Consider the following 20,855-nt stretch of genomic DNA (forward strand, 5'->3'; position numbering starts at 1 on the left):
AGGATACACCCACAGACCACTTGAGCTGTCTCATCAGCTAAGCTATGCTTATACCTAGAGAAATGGAGTAATAGAGCTGAAGTAAACAGGAAAAAATAAAAGGGTTAGCTTTATCTGACTTGCTCTTTCTGGAAATAAAAGTAATAGGATTTTAGATCATTCTGAAGGGCAGTCAAACAGCAACTTCTTTATTTAAAAACATGTTAAGATGAATGTTTAAAATTTATGCTTACTAAAAAAGAACAGTGTGATTTGATTCTCCATGTATAATAATATAAGGCCACCGTGTACCTGGATATGCACACAGGTAATGAAACGGCTGCCAGGAAATATTACCTTGAGATTGAATCAAACAGGATTTCTTAATTGGTTGCTGCCATATTAGGCACTAAGAAATGCAAAAGAAGATGAATAATTTAATTGTGAAGGCAAGAAATTGTATAAATTACAACATAATGTGTACTTAGGGAACATGGCGCAAATGAAATTCGGAACCGTGAAATTTACTTGAAGGATAAGCCTACTAGGCAAGGTAGCAGGTAGAGAGTTCTAGAAGGAAAAAGCCAAAGAAAAGTCAGGGGTGGAAATGAGAGTTAGGTGTTTATGTAGGACCTAGGGAAAAAGACTGATGATACCCAAGCCCTGAGCATGTGCTTTTGACCTGATCTATTAGAAAAGTTATACCCCATAGATAAAGGTTGAAAAAAAATGAGGCAGGGCTTGATTCACCTACTGATAAGGGAGACAGGCTGTTCTCTAGGAAACTGTTCATGCAAAATTATCAGAACTCTGGGACAGCTTAGGCAAGGGCAGAATGCCGAGGCTGCAATTGACATCCATAAAGACGGTTTATGCAAGTTTTTATAAATAACTCTTTTTTATTGGCTAGTCTGTAAGGTGTAATAAACCCTGGTGAAAAACATGAAAAGACAGATTTAAATTTGCAAAGATAGAGAAGACGTTTCTTGCCTTCTTGTTGTTCTTTGGAAAGAAATGAGGAAAATCTGCCCTTAGTAGACTTACTCCTCACTGGAAGCCTTGCAAGATTTCCCATTATTTTCTCCTTGTGAGTCTGCTGCTATGAACCCAGCCTTCCTTAAATGTAGGAAGTGCTTCTCTATAGATAAACCCAGTTCTTTGGTTTCCTATGATAAATCTTAACATAATAGCAATGTAATGAGTTTTGTTCTTTTATATCTTATGTATTTTTGACTCTTTTCTTTTGAAATCTCCGTTTGTCTTTTTATTTTCTTCCTTTCAATGCTATCTGATGAAAAAAAAATCCCAGGGATCTCAAGGTGGGAGTTGGAGGGATAGGGTTAAATATTTGAAATCAACATGAAGTCTCCTTCTTGAGGTCACCATATTAATTTCACCTCTGTTGGATAGCTGAATATGTCCTGGAGAGTCACTTGGACTCATTTAGTGTCTTCATTTGAAATGACAGTTTTTGGTTGAATAAAAATTAGAGGAGGTCATTGTTTTGGACTTACCTCCTATACTGGTCCCTGAGAGAGTCGGCTAAAACTCAAAGTGGTGTCACTCATCTGAGGTTCCACTCATCATGCTGGCAAAATAGACCACTTTCAACTGACATGGTAATGAAGTTCTTTCTGTCTTAATCCTCTCATAACAACAACAACAAAATCCTGAATAACCCCATACTGACAAATCCCTTGTCTCCTGTCTGCTTTCTTCAGTCTTTTCTGTCTATAAAACCAACATCCTCAGATCAGCTCATTGGAAAACTTACTCTTTTGTAGAGTGAAGTGTGGCATGATTATAGAGTGGGAAATAAAACAATTTAGATCATTAAACTAGATAGTTGTAGTTTTGTCTTTTGACACTTTAAAGTTACTTTACATTTTAATCACTGTATCAGGACACAAGTTCAAGATTGATTATTTTTTTTACCAGTGTTTGCACATAATGACGAATATTTGTAATAAATGGATGTGATATATTTTTCTGGTATCATAGGTTGCAGTAGGAGTGTCGAATGATGCCTATCGCTATCTTTCAATGCTAATAGCACTTCTGTTCATACCTGATATATTTTCATATTTTTCTTAATTCAAGTTATTTTCTTCATCAAATTGTCAACATTTAATTATATTACCATGCCAAGGCATTTGAAACAAAATGAGAAAAGAAAAGAAAAATCTCATTTTGAGTCTGTTAATATGATACAATGGTAGATCTAATAAGTAAAACTAATATAGCCTACTTCACCACATCACTCAAATTTTTATTCAGCTATAACTAGGAAAGGTAAAGTGTAGAAGTCAGCAGAGGTTGTTTAAAGGAACTATATGCTAGTGAAAACAGGAAAGTTTAATTGAAACTGTTTTGCAAACTTTACTCTGGTGATTGTCATAATTGGAGAGGCTGAATTGAAAATGTGATTGAAATGTTTAATCACAGACCTTTTCACCAGTTTCAAATGAAACTATCCAGGTACTTTGTAATTTTAGCTCTTTTGAATGTTCTCTCTATTTTTTGTTCATTCTTGATCTCATTTATTACTTTATATTCACTCTTGACAAAAATATGATTTGAATATCTTATACTTTAAAATTTATTTAAAGCATATAGCTATTTAGAAAATATTCACTTACGAGTACTGAGAATATTAAACAAGGTGGTACTAAAACTATATTAGAGTGATTACTCAAACAGCTTTGCATTTTCATTAACCAAGAAAGAATTGCAAGCATCAGAGCAAAATGACATGGTCACTATTGTCAAATGTGAGTAGTATCACTACATAAAAAGCTTTAAATATTCTGTTAAAATGTTCACAAATGTTTTTCCAAGAAGGGAGCACCACAGTCTCTTAAGTAATTCCTTGAATGTTAGTCCCACTATTTCTTCTTTAGAAATGTGTTTCCAAAAAAAAAAAAAATCCCAAAACAAAAAAACCCTACTATAGATATTAGGTAGAATTTTATGGACAAAGAATCTTACCAAAAAATTGTTTTAAGCAATCTGTATACGGGGTATAATTGGGAGTTCATAACCCACTTGAATCAAACTGTGAAATATGATATATTTAGAACTATGTATTGTTTTGAATGACCAACAATAAAAAAAAATAAAAAAAGATACATATAGATATTTATGTATACATAAAGACAATTAAATATTCAATGATATGAATAATCAATTACACTAAAAGCTAAAATCTATAAAACTGGAATTTTTACACATTTTATTTACATATGAAAATATATTAGGAATGACATAAAGTGGAAAAAAGCAAAATGGAGGAGTAGATATGTAGCATAACCTATTTAACATATAGCTAGGATTAAAGAATTGAGATAGAAAAAATTTTCAGTGCTTGATTCTGAGGGATACTACTAAAGGTGATTTTAATGTTATCTCTGATATCTTACACATTTTCTATAATAAAAAATATTATCTTGATATTTTATTCCCTTGGTTTTTTTTTAGTTGTAGATGGACACAATATCTTTGTTTTATTTATTTATTTAATTTTTAAAATATTTATTCTTTTAGTTGCAGTTGGACACATGCCTTTATTTTATTATTTATTTTTATGTGGTGCTAAGAATCGAACCCAGTGCCTTGCACATGCCAGACAAGTGCTCACTGAGCTACAAACCCAGTCCACCTCCCTTGTTTTTTAATAATATATTTACATCGCGGTTTTGGGCTTACAAAAAATTGGGCAGAAAGTACAGAGAGTTCCCACAAGCTCCTTCTTTCCACTGAAGTTTTCCCTACTATTAACATTTTGTGTTAGTGAGTTTTTGTCACAATTGATGAACTAATGTTCATGCAATATCATTAAAGTCTACTCTTTGTCACAGAATTCAGTGTTTTGATAAATGTATAATATTGTGCGCCTGCCATTACAGTATCATATAGAGAAGTTTTACCTCATTAAAAAACCCCTGGCTCTTCCTATAATCCCAGCAGCTCAGGAGGCTGAGGTTGGAGGATTGCAAGTTCAAAGCTGGTCTCAGCAATTTAGCAACTCCCTGAGGAACTTAGGAAGACTCTGTCACAAAATAAAAAAATAAAAAGAGCTGGAGATGTTGCTCAGTGGTTAAACATACCTGGATTCAGTGCTGGTACAAAAAAAAAAAAAAAAAAAACCAAACCAAATCAGAACAATAGAACAAAATCCTGGCTGAAATCATTCACCCTCCCATATCTCCCCATTCCAGAATTCCTGAAAGCCTCTGTTCTTTTTATTGTGTATATAGTTTGACTTTTCCAGATTCCCACATGACTAGAATTATAGAGTCTATGTCTTTTTAAAACAGGCTTATCTCACTTAGCAATGCATGCTTGAGATTTCTCCTTGTCTATGGTTTGATAATTTCTTTTTGTTACTTAATAATATTCCATTATATGAATGTACCATAATTAATCCATTCACTTGATAAAGAAAATCTTGATTGTTTCTGAAAGGGTGAAGTTTCTAAGCTGCAAAGCCTAAGTTAAAATGTAAAGGACCAGGCATTGTAAACCTGCTTCTAAACTGCAAAGCATGGGTTAAATTCCTGAGGCAGTTAAGACAAGGCCCTACTGGCCATTTAGTTGATTTATGGCCTGGGATCCTGTGCAACTCCTCACGTAAGCATTCAAGACCCTGTGCAGTCCAGCACGTACACACCTCAGGGCCTAAACCAATCAGTTTAAATGTAACCCCCTCCTTAGGAATGACCTATCACTCCAGCTCGCCCTGTTCCCACCAATGAATGTACTAATCAAGTCTAGGAGTTGTTGTTTGATTTTCCCGAGGTGTATGGTGATTTGTTAAAGGAGACTGTGATGTATGCAAAGCCCCCGCCCTCCCCAAAAAGTGTACTTAAGCATTGTTCAACCCCTGCTCTGGGTTCTGTGCTGCTCTCCTTTCCTGAGTGGGCACGGAGCCTCAGCATGCTGAATCAATAAATCCCCTTCTGCCAATTGCATGAGTGGTCTCTTGGTGGTCTCTTTCTCAGACGCTTCGCCGGACCCTTACAGTTTCCAATTTTGGGCAGTAATGAATGAAGCTATTATAGATATTTGTGTAAAAGTTTTTGTATGTATGTAAGTTTTCAACTCACTTGGATAAATACCTAGGAATGTGACTGCTGGATTTTAATTTGTGTCTGCTTTAATTTTAATCAAGTCCAACTTAAGTTTTTTCTCCATGAACTGTGTTTGTTATCCTATCTATAAAGTCATCGTCAAATCTAAAATCATCTAGATTTTCTGTTGTTTTATGGACACTTTATAGTTTTGCATTTTACACTTAGGTCTATGTTAACAGTTTGAATTAATATTTGTGGGGATATATTTTGGGGTATTTGAATGTTCAGTTGTTCTAGCACCATTTGTTGATGAGACTTTCTCCTTTGAATTGCTTTTGCTCCTTTGTCAAAGCTTAGTTGACTATATTTGTGTAGGTCTATTTTTTGTTCCATTGGATATTTTCTGTTCCATTGATCTATTTGTCTATTTTCCTTTTTCCCTTTCTTTCTGCTTCCTCTTTTCTTTTTTGGCCTTTCCCATACTTTATCCAACACTGTAGCTTCAGAGTAGGTTGACATGGGGTATGTCAGTTCTCCAGGTTTGCTTTCCTTCAATATTGTGTTTTCATTTAAGCCCTTAGTATATTAATTGTTGTTATTTAATTCTCTGCCTGGAATTACAAAATCTGGGCCCTGTGTTCTGTTACTGGTGCCTACTTTATTTTGTCTGTGTTATGCTTTTAACATCCTTGTCATGTTTTGTCCAAAGGCCAACTTGGTGTACTAGGTAAAAGAAACTGATGTAAATGGATCTTTAGTTGAACTTTGACACTTAGATTTTTTCTACTGTCGGCATGGCTGTATGTCCCAGGGACAATTTTTTTTTTCTGGTTTCCTTGTTATTGTCTCTCCTATTGTCTTTTTTTTTTTCTCTAAAAAAGGCTTCATAAATAGGGTCTGAATTTTTCTATTCTTTCAACTGCAATCCTCTGTTCTTATTCAGGATGCTGGTGGATGCTGGGTAAGGGAGGGGCAGGGAGAACTCCCTGTGTCCTGTGATTACATCCAGTCTTTAGGTGAGCCTGTGTCTCTGGGTTGCAACCTCTCCAAGTGCTTCCCAGCCTTCCAGAAAATACCTGAAGAGTAGAAGGGAATGGAGTTGGGGATTTTCTCTGCCACACCTTGAAGCATACAATGGGTTGGATTTGGTTAATTTCTGGTAAAAAGAGACTTTGGTTAGAGTCTAGTAAAACAGTTTTCACTAAGTCCAGGCCTTTGCTAAGGGAGCCAAACTCTGGGAATTTATCAAAGTAATTGCTTTTCATCTCCCTCTGTCCGAGGTATGTGGGAAGGCGTCCCCCATCTTTACCAGAACCTGGTGGATCTCCTGGAAGTAAAGTCGTGAAACTATTGGTCTCTTTGGGAATTTTTCTTTCTGAATTTTTTCCATTCCTAGTTTTGGGAAATTACCTAATTATTCTTGAAATGTTTCTACCATTCCTGGACCCAGAGAAGATCTGTGTTCCAGGTATGCTGTGATTTTTTGTGCTTATCTGTCTCTCCAGTTTTGGGGGACAGCCATTGTGCGACCTCAAGTGAGGGTTTTGAATAATCAGAATGAAAGCCAAGATTTGGATCTCTTAAAAGGTTTCCAAAACACTGTTTCCAGTTTATTTTTAAATATTGCCTTCTCAAAGCTTGAATTTGAGGACAGAAAGCCACTGGCCTATGGGGAGCCTGGAGATGTCCCCTTCCTTCACCTTGTCTTTCTGGGTTTCCTTCTGCTCCACTTGTTTCCTTCCCTTCCAAAGTGATGAACCTGGTTGTTTTATCCATCTGTCTTTGTCCTTGTCCTTGTGGTGGTCCTGGCATGGGGATGTGCTCTGATTTGCATTATCTGGGGTGTCACCATGCACAAGTCAGTGGGGAGAATGAACATGCTGGGAGGGGAAGGAAGCCAGCCCTCAGGGCAGCCTCCCCAGCACTGCAGAAGGCCCGTTTGCATGTTACCAGTGAGTGCTCCCTCTTACCCTGTTCATCATGAACATGAGCAGACCTCGGTGTTGGCTCTGGTGTACTCTTTCCCTGCTCTGCTCCTCTCCCTCATCCAGGGTTCATGTCAGTGTACCCATCATGCCTGGCAAAGCTAGTGCTGTGAGTGGTGTTTCCCATCGACTCAGGGCTGCCAGTTGGCTTACCCTGGGACAGTCATTGTAGGCACATAACTTTATGTAGGATTTCACAGAAATTTAAAATCTGTTTTTTTCATTTAAAAAAAAATGTTTCCCCCAATGACTTTTTAGCGATTTAACAAATAAAAGGAAATGGACACATCACACACACACACACACACACACACACACACACACACACACACACACAAAGTTGCCTTCTCAGCACGTTATAGGTTTACCAGTTTGTTGAATGCATAGTGTGAATCCTTCATGAAAACAGTGTATATTTCTGTTTATTAGGTTTACATCAGATCTTAATGGAAGAAAACAAAACTTTCAGTGTTTATAGAAGCATATATAGTTTAGTAGTTTGGGATAGGCATGTGGTATCATAAATTTGTTTAAGATAGTTGCTGCCCCAACTTCCATTTTCGGGCCTCTGTCACAATTTTTTTGGAACTCAGATGTGTCCAATGGCCCCTGGCCTCATTAAGATGACCATTCCTGTGTGGTTAGCTGCAGTGTGGCCCAGTTGTCTCTCTACTAACACAAAGCCATACAAACCTAATAACTGTTGGTCATGATATCACCAATCGAGCAACACCAGAGTTATGTAAATAAGTTCTCCTTCACATGTGTTTCATTTTATTTATTTATTTATTTATTTATTTTTTCAGAAATGTTTTTATTAGGAAACAATGTTTTCAAGTCATAATTATTTACCATTTCATGTCAACAAATAAGGTGGTGATTTTCCACAATGCAAAAAGTATAAAAGAAAATGACAGCTCTAAAATGTTCTAACTTCAATCAACTCAAGCTACAAAGAAAGAAAGATCAAATTCTGAAAAAAAAAATGTTGACTGCAGGTAGGTTAAGAGTTAATTTAAAAATTTAAAAGGTCAAAACACTATAGTTAAAATAGGCCACCCGTATTCCCAGTGTCAGCTAAATCAGTATCAATCTGGCAGGGTCAGGGATTTTTTTTTTTTTAATCAGTCCACAGCCCCTTCTGGAAAACTCAAGGAAAGTCACCTGTTATGATTTAGATATGAGGTGTTCCCCTAAAGCTCACGTGTGAGGCAGTGCAAGAACTTTCAGAGGTGAAATGATTGGGTTGTGAGAGGCTTAACCTAATCTGTGCATTAACTATAGGCAGGTGGGGTGTGGCTGGAGGAGGTGGGTCACCGAGGATGTACCTTTAGGGTACATATTTGGCTCCTGGTGAGTGGAACTCTTTCTCTTCTTCCTTGGTACCGTGTCCTAAGTGGCTTTCCTCTGCCCCACCCTCTGCTATGATGTTTGGCCTCACCTCGAGACCAGAGCAAAGAAGCTCACTGAAAATGTGAGCCTCCCAAATAAACTCTTCCTACTCCAAGGTCTTTTTATCGCAATAGTAAAAAGCTGAGTAAAATAATTTTCAGGACCCTGACAAAGGCAGGGCACCCCAGTGCTTCCTCTTTTTCTTTCTTAGCTGTTGGAGCTCACTGTCACCACCAGATTTCCTTTAGGCAACCCTAGCCTCTCTGGAATTTTTAAGTAAAACACTTTGGTTTCATGCACTTTGGTTTCACCTTTTCTTGTCCCACTTGGCTTATGGTCCCTCTTGCCAGGGAGACCACAAGACCAAATTAGAAAGAAATTAAAACAGTAAAAATCTCAACACAGGCATTTCACTTCACATGGTGCCTGTTCTGCTTTGAACTATGTTATTTCCCAAGCATTTATTGACTATCTGCCACCCATGCTTGACACTGCTTGTATAGCAGTGAGCACCATGTTATTTACCTTCTTGGAACCTGCCTTGATGTGGAGGCTAGCTTTCACTGTCAGCCCTTCATTGTCATTAAGTGCTTCCTCTAAGAAGCACTAAAGCAAAATTGGAAACCGGATGTTTTCACTAAATTCTTCTAGCCTCCTCTCTTCACCCTTTTCTCCCTACTATAACATAATATTCAAAGATTTCAAGGAAAAGAAAATAAAAGCATATATAAAATTAAATTCTTAAAAATGAGTTAAATTCTTATTCCCCTTTGAAGCTTTGCCAAAACTTCTGGCAAAGACCCCAATCCAAAATGAGCCCAATTATCCACCTCCCCTAGGCTGGTGGTCTAAGTGCTGAGTTTTGCTGAGTAAAATCAAATAGACTTAGATCACAAATCCCTTCCTTATGGATTAATTTGAGAAGCAATTTTCAACCCTCAATCTACCTGATGTCTCAGCAGAATGTTAGGTAGCTGGCCACCACAACATTTTGAAACCGTCTTTCCCTTTGATTCTTTGGAGACTTATACATTCTCTTCCTCACTTTGCTAATCACTTTTTCTCAGTTTCTTTTATTGGCTCCTCCTTTTTCCTGTTATTGAAACTCAGCAATGCTCTGTCCTGAGTCCTCTTCACTTTCATGGGCTCTCATTTACTGTATTCATGGCCGCAGTTTCTAAATTACCCTCCATTTCTTGACCTTTCCTCTGAGTTCCAGATCAACATATCCAATTGCCTACATTATATCTCATTTGGCAAATAAATATCGCTATGTTGTCATATGTCATTTGTATATACTGTCATCAGGAATGCCTTCTGGGAAATGTACCCTTAGGCAATTTTATCATTGAGTGACATTATCGAGTGTTTTTATACAAACTAAGATGGCTATGATGTCACTAGACAACATAATCTTATGGGACCACCATTGCCTATGTAGTCCCCGGTTGACTGAAACATTGTTAGGCAGTGCAGTACTGTGTGCATAACGGAACTTGTAATTTTTACTTACCTTCCCTCTCCCTGCTCTTCATTTTCTGCTTACCCACTCAGTGGTTGATAATAGAATCTATGCACTTGTCTGTGCCAGAAGCTTGAGCATTATCCTGAAAATCACTTTCCCCCTTCTATATACAGATAGAACCAATACCCTCTAAGTGTGGTACATATGTGACTGTAAAGGGAAGTTACTCTGTGGTCATTTTGGGATTCTTTGCAAGGGACTTTGAAGGGATAAAGGAACCACATTAGTTATCAATGACCAGCAAAAGAATGATATTATTATTATTATTATTATTATTATTATTATTATTTTGCTGTTGTTTTAAGGGAGCTGCAAACAAAATCACATTCCCAAGTTTCCCAGGAAAAAGAGCCATTTGTGAACATTATTAGATCAGAGGGCTGATGAGATTAAGTCTAGACATAGTCTAAGACTTTGCCCACTTCTGTTTCAAAATTTCTTTTCATCACCCCAGAATTACATCCAAAACCCATTATATATTTAGTCCCCATCCTCCCTTTTCCTCGGTCCTCTGGCAGCCACCACTTTGCTTTCTGTCTAAATAGGCTTCTCTGTTCTGGATATCTCATGTAATAGGAATCATGTGATATTCATTATTTTTAGATGATGTCTCTTACTTAAAATTTGAGGTTCGTGCAAGTTTTAGCATGGATCAGCACTGAATTCCTTCTTATGATTGTCTCATATTCCATTGTATGTATACAACACAATTTGTTTTTCTATCAGATTAAAGTATAAATGTAGAAATATATACTTATTTCATATGAAGTCATAATAATATGCCCTTATACAGATAATTTGGAGCTATCCAGACTAAAAAGTAACTACGTTTACCTGTTGAATGAGAAAAATAGATGAAATCATTGAATATTATATACTATTGTTTCTTCTTTGTAGAAATATTCTGTTCAATTCATTTAAACTTCAAACATCAAATTTAAATTGGTTTGATGAATTCTGCATTATTGTAATACACTAAGACAGGTATTGACATGTTATGGCCATGGGTCAAGGCTGGGTCACCATCTGGTTCTTTTTTTAAGTAAATTTTTATTGGAACACAGCTACATCCATTTATTTTCATGTTGTCTAAAACTAAGTTTTTAAATATTTTCGGTTTTTTTAGTTGTAGTTGGACAAAATACCTTTATTTTATTTTTATGTGGTGCTGAGGATCGAACCTAGCACCCAACACATGGTAGGTGAGTGCTCTACCACTGAGCCACAACCCCATCCCCTAAGACTATTTTGGTAGTATAACATCAAAACTGAATAGTTTTGGCAGAGACTGCATGTCCCACAAAGCCTAAATTATTTCCTATCTGATCCTGAACAGAAAAGGTTTATTGAACCCTGCTCTAGAATTATGAAATCCATGTGGAATTACTTTTCTGCTAGGATCTCATTAGTTTGGGTATGTTCAGGGAAAAACTCAACTGAATTTGGAAACTTCCATTACTGAGCTCTAGAATATAAAATATATTTTGTTTTGTCTGTTGGTGGGAGTTTTCAATTAATAAACAGAAAGAAACTTAAAATTTAAATATGGAGAAAACACCCGATAATATCTTTGGGGGCATATTGAAAGTATGGAAACTAGAAGAATCAATGGTTGGCCAAAACAATTTCTCAAATGAAGTATTTTTTTTCCTGGAAATGAAATAATCAACAAACCAAATTAAAAATTCAAAGGAAAACATCATTAATAGAGTAGATTACTTTGAAGATCAACTTTTAGACCTCAAAAACAAAATACATAATCTTGAAAATAAAAAATGTTAAAAGATCATAACCATAATATCAAGAATTCTGGGATCACATCAAGAAGCCAAATTTAAGAATTATTGGGGTAGATGAAAGCTCTGAAATACAAGCTAAAAGCATACACATTTTTTTCAATGAAATAATTACAGAAAATTTTCCAAACCTTAAGAAGGAGATAGAAATTCAAGTCCAAGAGGCATATAGAACTCCAAATATGCCAAATCACAAGAGAGCCACTCCAAGACACATTATAATGGAAATGCCGAGCATACAGAATAAGGATAGAATGTTAAAAGCTTCTAGAGAATAATGGCTGGCCATATTTAGAGGCAAATCAATTTGGATAACAACAAAGAAAATTGATGCTAAAAGACTATTATACCCAGCAAAGTAAAGGTTCAGATGTGCAGATGAAATAAAAACCTTCCACAATACACAAAATCTAAAAGAATTTATAATCAGAATGCCTGCATAATAAAGTGTACTCAATAAAATATTTAATGAAGAGAAATAAAAAATACAAATGAAAACCAGTATGAGGATAAATTACACTAGGAGAATAGTTAATTAAGGAGAATCAAGCCAGATTCAAACATTAGAAAGAAATTGGCAGGAAGTAAAAATCCTCTCTATAATAACATTAAATGTAAATTGTCTAAATTCTTATATTAAAGACACACGTTGGCAGATTGGATTAATAAACAAGAACAAAAAGACATACAATTCGAATGGTACTTGTAAACAAGGAAGCATAGCTATTCTCATACCAAACAAAGTGGATTTCAAGCCAAAATTAATCAGAAGAGACAAAGAAGGTCCTGTCATACTGCTTACAAGAATCAAACAAAAGCAAGATACAATAATTGTAAATATTTGTGCCCCAAGTAATGGTTCATCTATGTACATAAAACAAATCCTTCTCAATAATTAAGAATCAAATGGACCACAATACAATGATACTGAGTGACTTTAACTCAACTCTCTCACCACTGGGTAGATACATCCAGACATAGACTAAGTGAAGATTCTGTAGAACTCACAATGCAATTAATAATGGACCTAACAAACGTATACATAGTATTTTGTCCATCAGTGACTGAATTCACTTTCTTATCAGCAGCACATGGGACATTTTCTGAAATAGACCACATTTTAGGTCACAAAGCAAATCTTAACAAATACAAAACAATGGATTAACAATACTTTGCATTCTGTTAGATGATAATGGAATGAAATTAGAAATCAATGATAGAATAAAAAGCAGAAAACACTCTAACACCTGGTGGTTAAATAATACACTTTTGAGTGATGAATAGGTAGCAGAAGCAATCATGGGAGAAATAAAAAAATTTAGAAGTAAAAGAGAATAGCGATACAATATATCAAAATCTCTGAGATAGTATGAAGGCAGTTTTAAGAGGAAAATTTATAGCATCTAGTTCATACATCAAAAGAATAGAAAGACACACCACACACACACACACACACACACAAAAAAAAAAACTAACATTGTACCTCTAGATTCTAGAAAAAGAAGAACAAAACAACACCAAAATTGGTAGAAGATAGGAAATAATTAATCAGTTGAAACCATGAAATTGAGAATTAAAAAAAATCAATGAAACCAAGTTGTTTTTTTGACAAGATAAACAAGGTTGATAAAACCTTCCAAAGTAACCAAAAGAAATAGAGAAAACATTGAAATTAACAAAATGTGAGATGAAAAAGGAATTATCAACACAGATACTACTGAAATCCAGAGAATTATCAGGAACTACTTTGACAATTTATTTTCTAGTAAGCTAGAAAATCTTGAAGATATCAACAAATTTCTAGAGACATATGACCTACCCAAATTGAACCAGGAGGATATAGAAAACTTAAATAGATAAATCTAAAAAAAATAAATCAGCTATTAAATGCCTTCCAACAAAGAAAAGCCCAGGATTGGATGGATTCTCAGGTGAGTTCTGTGCAGACCTTTTTAAAAAAATGAATATCAATCCTCCTCAAATAATTTCAAGAAATACAAAAGAAGGGAACATTGTCAAATCCATCATTTATGAAGCCAGCACCACCCTGATACTAAAACCAGCCAAGACGTAGGAGAGAAAAATTCAGGCCAATATTTTTTTTTTTTTTGAGAGAGAGAGAGAGAGAGAGAGAGAGAGAGAGAGAGAGAGAGAGAGAGAGAGAATTTTTAATATTTATTTTTAGTTTTTGGCGGACACAACATCTTTTTTTGTATGTGGTGCTGAGGATCAAATGCGGGCCGCACGCATGCCAGGCGAGCACGCTACAGCTTGAGCCACATCCCCTGCCCAATGTCAATATTTTTGATGAACATAGTTGCAAAAATTCTTAATCAAATATTTAAACCACATACAAAAACACATTAGAAAGACAGTGCACCATGATCAAGGGTCATCCTAGGGATGTAGGTTGGTTCAACACACAGAACTCAATAAATATAATTCACCACATAAACAGAGTTAAGGACAAGAATCACATGATCATCTCAATAGATGGGGAAAAATAATTTGACAGAGTACAGCACCCATTCATATTTAAAATGCTAGAAAAACTAGAGATAAAGGAACTTACCTCAACATTGTAAAAGCTATACATGGCAAATCCAAGGCCAACATTATGCTGAATGGAGAAAAACTGAAAGCACTTTTTTTTTAAACAGTAACAAAGCAAGGATGCCCATTTTTATCACTCTTGTTCAACATAGTCCTTGAAGCTCAGCCAGAGCAATTAGGCAAGAGAAGGAAATTGAAAGGATACTGATAGGAAATGAAGAGTTCAAATCATCTCTGTTTTCTGATGACATGATCATATCTTTAGAAGACACAAAACTCCACCAGAAGACTTCTAGAGCTCAGAAATGAATTCAGCAAAGTAGCAGGATGTAAGATCAACACTCATAAGTCAATTGCATTCCTACACATCAATGATAAAGCTGTTGAAAAATAAATTAGAAAAACTAACCCATTCACAATAGCCTCAAAAAGTAAAATAAAATGCTTGGGATTTAATCTAACAAAAGAGGTGAAGGACCTATATTTCTATAGAACACTAAAGAATGAAATTGAGAAAGATCTTGAAGGAAGAAAAGACTGCCTATCTTTTCTGATAGTCAGAATTAATATTGTCAAAATGGCCATACTGCCAAAAGTGATTTATGAATTCAACACAATTTCCATCAAAAGTCCAATAACATTCTTCACAAATTGAGAAAAAACAATTCGGAAATTCATTTGGAAAAATAAGAGACCCAGAATACCCAAAGCAATCTTTAATAAGAAAAATGAAGCAGGATACATCTCAATTCTAAACCTCAAATTATACTACAGAATTATAGAAGCAAAAACAATGATACTGGCATCAACATAGGCATAAAGACCACTGGAATAGAATAGAAGACACATGGAAAAACCCATATAAATACAGTCAGCTGATACAAGATGAAAGTTGAAAAACTGTATGTTAAAGAAATAAGATAGTACCTTTAACAAATGGGACAGGTGAACTGGAAATCTAAATGTAGAAGAACAAAATTTAACCCCTATCTTTCACTCTGAACAAAAGTCAACTCAAAGTGGATCAAAGACCTGAGAATGAGACCCCAAACTCTGAAACTGCTAGAAATAACTGTAGGCCAAACTCTCTAACATGTTGGCATAGGAACTGACTCAATTAACAAGGCTCCTAAAGTGTTATGAAATAAAAATTTTTAAAAATCATTAACTGGGATGGCATTTAATTACAAAGCTTCTTCACAGCAAAGGAAACAATTGAGAGTGTGAAGAGAGAGCCTGCCAAATGAGAATAGATCTTTACCACCTTCTCCTCAGATAAAGCATTAATATATGGAATATACAAAGAATATAAAAAACTTAACACCAAAAAAATCCCCAGATAACTCTATCAATAAATGAGCAAGAGAACTAATCAGACACTTCTCAAAAGAAGAAATAGAAATGATCAACAAATATATGAAAAAATGTTCAACATGTCTAGTTAAGGAAATGCAAATCAAAGATACATAAAGATTTCATCTCACTCCAGTCAGAATGGCATTTGTCACGATACAAATGCCAATAATAAATGTTGGTGAGGATGTGGGGAAAAAGGTACTCTCATACATTGTTTGTGGGACTGCAAATTAGTGCAACCACTCTGGAAAGCAGTATGGTGATTCCTCAAAAAACTACAAATGGGCCAGGTATGGTGGTGCACACCTGTAATTACAGTGGCTTGGGAGGCCGAGGTAGGAGGATCACAAGTTCAAAGCCAGCCTCAGCAACTTAGCAAGGCCCTAAGCAACTTAGTAAACCCTGTCTCACAATAAAACATAGAAAGACTTGGGGATGTGGCTCAGTGTTTAAGCTTCCCTGAGTTCAATCCCTGGTACAAAAAATTCACAAACAACAACAAAAAAATACTACAGTTGGGTGTGGTGGCACACACCTGTAATCTTAGTGATTTGGGAGGCTGAGACAGAAGGATTGTGAATTCAAAGCCAGTCTCAGCAACAGTGGGGCACTGAGCAACTCAGTGAGACCCTGCCTCTAAATAATATACAAAATAGGGCTAGGGATGTGGCTCAGTGGTCGAGTGCCACTGAGATCAATGTCTGGTAACCCACCTGCCTCCCCCAAAATCCACTACAAATGGAAACACCATATAACCCAGGTATTCCACTGCTCAGAATATATTCAAAAGATTTAAAATCAGCACACTACAGTGACACAGCCTCATCAGTGTTTATATTCACACAATTCACAATAGCCAAACTATGAATCCAACCTAGGTGCCCTTCAACAGATGAAGAGATAAAGAAAATTTGATATCTATACATAATGGAGTATTACTCAGCCATAAAGAAGAATGACATTATGGCAATTGCCAGTGAATGGATGGAACTGGCATCTATCTTATTAAGTGAAATAAGTCAGTGCCAAAAAGTCAAAGGTTGAATATTTTTCCTGATATGCAGAAGCTCATCCAAAATAAGTGGGGAGTTGAATTTTAAAAAAGCAAGAGAGAGAGAGAAAGTTGGGTGGGGGGAAAAGGAGAGGAATCTTATCAAAATAGAGGAAAAATCTGAAGAGTAGGTGGAGGGGACTGAGGAGAGGAAGAAGGAATGGGACAAGTAGTACAGTGGAATGAATCTGAACTTTTATATTTGCATCTGTGGATGTGGTAAGGTCTATCCTGGCATCATGGAAATCCACAGGACACTACTTTTCAAAAGTTAAATTGTAAATGGATTGAAAAGAAATCAGTGGAGTAGAGCGAGAGAAATGGGGGTCAGAGGCAAAGTGATGGGGGTTGAATTGGAGTGGTTTGCATTCCATACATTTGTGATAATGTCAAGGAATATCCGCGCGTGTTGTTTATAACTAAAAATGAAAAAAATATATATGATCCTCAAAGAATTACAAGAAACTTGATGCTTCTATGAATAAAAGCATGTTGAGGATTGAGTATGGAGCAAAATCTGTGAAAGACCTCTTCAATTAACACTGATTTTCTTATCTTGCCTCCTGCTTCTAACATTTTTGGAAAGAAAGGTATACAACGTCCATGTATGAAGACTTGAATTGGGTGTCAACATACCTTATACACAAACAGAGATATAAAAAATTGTGGTATATATGTGTATTAAGAATTGTAATGCAAAAAAAAGTACATGTATAATGGCATAAATTAGCGTGAACATACTTTATGCACAGAGATATGAAAAATTGTGCTCTATGTGTGTAATAAGAATTGTAATGCATTCCACTGTTGTCGTGTATCTAAAAAATAATAAAATCAATAAAAAAGAAATAAGAGGCCTACCTTCCTTTATTTTGTCCCATTAATTTTCAATACATAGTCTACCTATGTAGACATAGGAAGTGAATAGTCCTTCTCTGTTCTTTCACATGAGTGGAATGGCTTTCTCATGGCATTTCCAGGATTCTGCCATTTCATAGGAAGATAAGTTTCAATTCCTGAAGGTGACTGACATGATATCTTTGAAGAACTTTTCTTTGAGACTTAAAAGACTAATGTAGTACAATTGGATTTGTTGTATGAAATTCAGTCTGAAATAATGACAATTTTCAGAATCTTTAACCTCACAAATTCAGACTAAGAGAAAAAGGCAATCTCAACATTTCTATCAGGCTTTACTAAGGACATAGTTTTCAACCAGGGATAAAAATTCTGGTGTATTATGTTTCTTCAAGAAAACTTCCATATTAGTAGGAGATAGTGCTATATTGTAGCAACTACAGGATTTTTTGAATGATTAACTTTTCTGTTTTTTTCTTTATTCAAAATGATCACAACTTTCAAGGCAACTGTCACTTTGCAGAAGATGATTATATAGTTTGTGATTCTTTTCGTGTTCCTCCCATGTTTTTGTTCCTCTCTGGCATGTTTCTTGGTCCCTCTGGTAAAAGTTGATAATCAAAAATAAGGAAAATTAAATCACATTGATTGCTACCTTCTTTTAAAGTCTCACAATAAAGAGAAGATCTGAAAGGTTACTGTGATTGTCTGTGCTGCTGTAAATGTGAAGGTCGTCAAGAATTGTAAGCTTTTTATAGGTACCTAAAGAGCTATTATATCATGTTAAGGATGAACTTGGCAAATGTCTGTTACTGCTTTTCCTTATAATGAATTCAAGATCACATTTGTTATTTTTATAAAATTTATAGGACAATCTGAAAACATTTTAAATTTGAAAAGTAAAATGCTATTGACGTTAGATCTTTGAAAATGAATCGGTTTCAACTATCCTTTAGGTGTGCAGGGGTTTAAGAAATGATTGATTTGTAATGCATTTCTGCTGTATTCTCTCACGGGCAATTTATGTTTCCTTGGGTTCCAATTGATTTCTGATTGTTGCCTGGTCTTCATCCTGCAATCTGTGATTTGAGTCACTTCTTTCTAGTTATATAGGGGTTGCTCTTTTTTATGAGCTTCTCTAACCTCTGCAGTCATTCTACATTCCTTGACCAATAATTACTTACCTTATGATGGGGATGTGCAATTTTGTGATTAATTAATGTTTCCTTTTGCTGAATCATAATTTTTGAGCATCAGTATTAGAGTTCATAGAAAATTTATTTTCAAGGGTTGGTTCAAAAAGACCTGTTTCAATTGCAGATAATGAGGCTAACTTGATGAATCTAAAATAATTTCATTATTCTTTTTCCCCATATTTTTATTGGTGCCTTATAGTTGTACCTAATTGGATTTGTGGTTACATATTCATACATGGACACAATATAACAATATAATTTGGTCAATATAATTTCCCCAGTATTTCCCCTTTCCCTCCCTTTCTCTATCTCCCTTGGTCCCTTTCCTGATTTCCCTTAGGTTTTTCATGAGACCACCACTCACCTTTATTTTCCTTTTTCCTCTCTACCTTCCCTATATGAAAAAACAAAGAAACAAAAAACACATGACCCTAAATCTTTTTTGAATTTGGCCTATTTTACTTAACATAATGGTCTCAGGTTCCTTCCATTTTCCTGCAATGACATATTTCATTTTTTTAAGGCTGAATAAAATTCCATAGTGTGTGTGTATGTATTACATATATAAAATATATGATATAATTATATAATGTATAGATATTATATATAATTACATTATATATAAATTATATATCTGTCTATATATGTTAGTCATATAGATACATTATATAAAAATCACATTATATGTAAATTATACATTATATATAAATTACTATATATATTTATATATTTACATTTTGTTTATCTATTCATCATTTGATGGACATCTTGGCTGATTCCATAGTTTGACTATGGTAAAATTGTGGTACTATGAAGGTGGGAATGCATGTATTGCTATAATCTGATGACTTCAATTATTTAGGATAAATACTGAGGAGTGTTATAGCTGGGTCATGTGGTGTTTCTATTTTTAATCTTTTGAGGAACCTCCATATTGATTTTCATAGTGGTTGTATTAATTTTCAGTTCCACCAACAATGTTAAACTGCTCCTTTTTCTCAACAGCTTCTCCAGCATTTATTATTGTTTGCATTCTTCATGGTGCCATTCTGATTGGAGTGAGATGAAATCTCTGTCTAGTTTTAATTTGCATTTCCCTAACTGCTAATGATATGGAACTTTTAAAACTTTTAAAATATATTTGTTGGCCATTTGTATTTCTTCTTTTGAAAAGTGTCTATTTAGTTATTTGTCCATTTATTAACTAGGATATTAATTTTCTGTCGTGAAATAACAAGATTTTATCTCATTCTATCTAATTTGATGCCATCCCACTTATTAACTCTTGGCATTATCTCTTGAATTTTAGGGGTCCTTATGAGAAAGTTGTTTTCTGTACCTATATGCTGTAGTGTTGACCTTACTTTTTTTTCTAGGAGTTGCATAGTTTTTGGTCTATGCCTAGGTTTGATCCATTTTGAATTGACTTTTGTGTAAGGTGAGAGATAAGGGAATAACCAGTATTGGTGAAAATAGCAACTGGGGAAATACTGGCTTAATAGAATAAATTTTGGTGTATTTTATCATCTTCTATGTCATGGAATAATTTGAGGAGCATTGGAGTTAGTTATTCTTTAAAGGTCTGATAGAATTCCTCTGAGAATCCATCTGGTCCTGAGTTGTGTATTTGTTTGTTTGTTTTTTGTTGTTGGAAGGCTTTTTATTTCTGCTTCTATCTCATTATTAATTAGTTTTATGTTTAGGTTTTCTATGTTCTTTTGATTTGATTTTGACAGGGCATCTGGGTCTAGAAATGTATTCATTTCTTCTATGTTTTCCAATTTATTGGAGTATAAGTTTTAAAAATAGTCCCTAATGACTGCTGAATATCTGTGATATCTGTGGTGATTTCTCCTTTTTCATCTCTAATTTTATTAATTTGTATTTTCTGTCTTTCTTTGGGTTAGTTTGGACTGTTTATCTTTTCCAAAAACCAGTTGTTCATTTCATTGATCTTTTGTATTTTTAAAATTCTCAATTTCATTGATTTTGGCTCTGATCTTAATTATTTCTTCCTTTACAGATTTTGGAATTGGTTTGTTCTTCTTTTACATAGGCCTTGAGATGCATTATTAAGTTGTTTATATGGGAT

Source organism: Urocitellus parryii, chromosome 9 (genome assembly GCF_045843805.1).
Source record: "Urocitellus parryii isolate mUroPar1 chromosome 9, mUroPar1.hap1, whole genome shotgun sequence".
Lineage (NCBI taxonomy): Eukaryota > Metazoa > Chordata > Mammalia > Rodentia > Sciuridae > Urocitellus > Urocitellus parryii.